The sequence below is a fragment of the Penaeus monodon genome, chromosome 33, assembly GCF_015228065.2.
Source record: "Penaeus monodon isolate SGIC_2016 chromosome 33, NSTDA_Pmon_1, whole genome shotgun sequence".
NCBI classification, from domain to species: Eukaryota; Metazoa; Arthropoda; class Malacostraca; order Decapoda; family Penaeidae; genus Penaeus; species Penaeus monodon.
In genome coordinates this window covers 31,412,391-31,412,978 of record NC_051418.1, presented here as the reverse complement: position 1 = coordinate 31,412,978, position 588 = coordinate 31,412,391, and the positions used below count along the sequence as shown (strand labels likewise).

The following is a 588-nucleotide window of genomic DNA, read 5'->3' as shown; positions in this document are numbered from 1 at the left end:
CTAATTTAGTGTAGTCTAACGTAACCTAAGAGGGGCAACAGGTGGACGCTCGAAAAAAAAAACTACCTTTTGAAAGACTCATTATCCTTGCCAAATACAATGAGCAGTTACATAAATTCACTAATGTTTATATAACCGAAAAAATAGCATAACGCCTTCGTTTTGCAATGATTATACATACCATTCCCATTGCAGATCAGAACTTCCAACGTGACTCATGTTCCCTTAAGAGGACCGTCCTAAGAAAAGCCTACCTTGATTCACTCATTTGATCATGAAAAAAATGATTGTAGATATATCGTTGATTTCTTTTGGATGTCATAGAGTATAAAATATTGATTTGTCTCATAATTTAAACGGGGCATTCCCTTTTGGTTGGGGGCTCCCCCGTAAAGTAGAAACAATTCGACTCTTTTTTTTGGGGGGGGCGTTGCGCCGGACTATCCCATTGGTCGAATTTATCCTTGAACTACCTAAAAAGATATTCTTCACGTTGATCAACTCTACGGGAAGGTATCATGCTCCGATTTTTTAATTCCAATTTACTTTTATTTTGGACTATCTGCCATGGTGAACTATATATATATA

The 588-nt window shown here is 36.9% G+C and overlaps 1 protein-coding gene across 1 annotated transcript in view; it reads right to left on the bottom strand.

Moving 5' to 3' along the window:
• Positions 1–588, bottom strand: part of LOC119594384 (gamma-butyrobetaine dioxygenase-like) — a 12,265-nt gene that overhangs the window by 4,284 nt on the left and 7,393 nt on the right. The window lies entirely within an intron of this gene.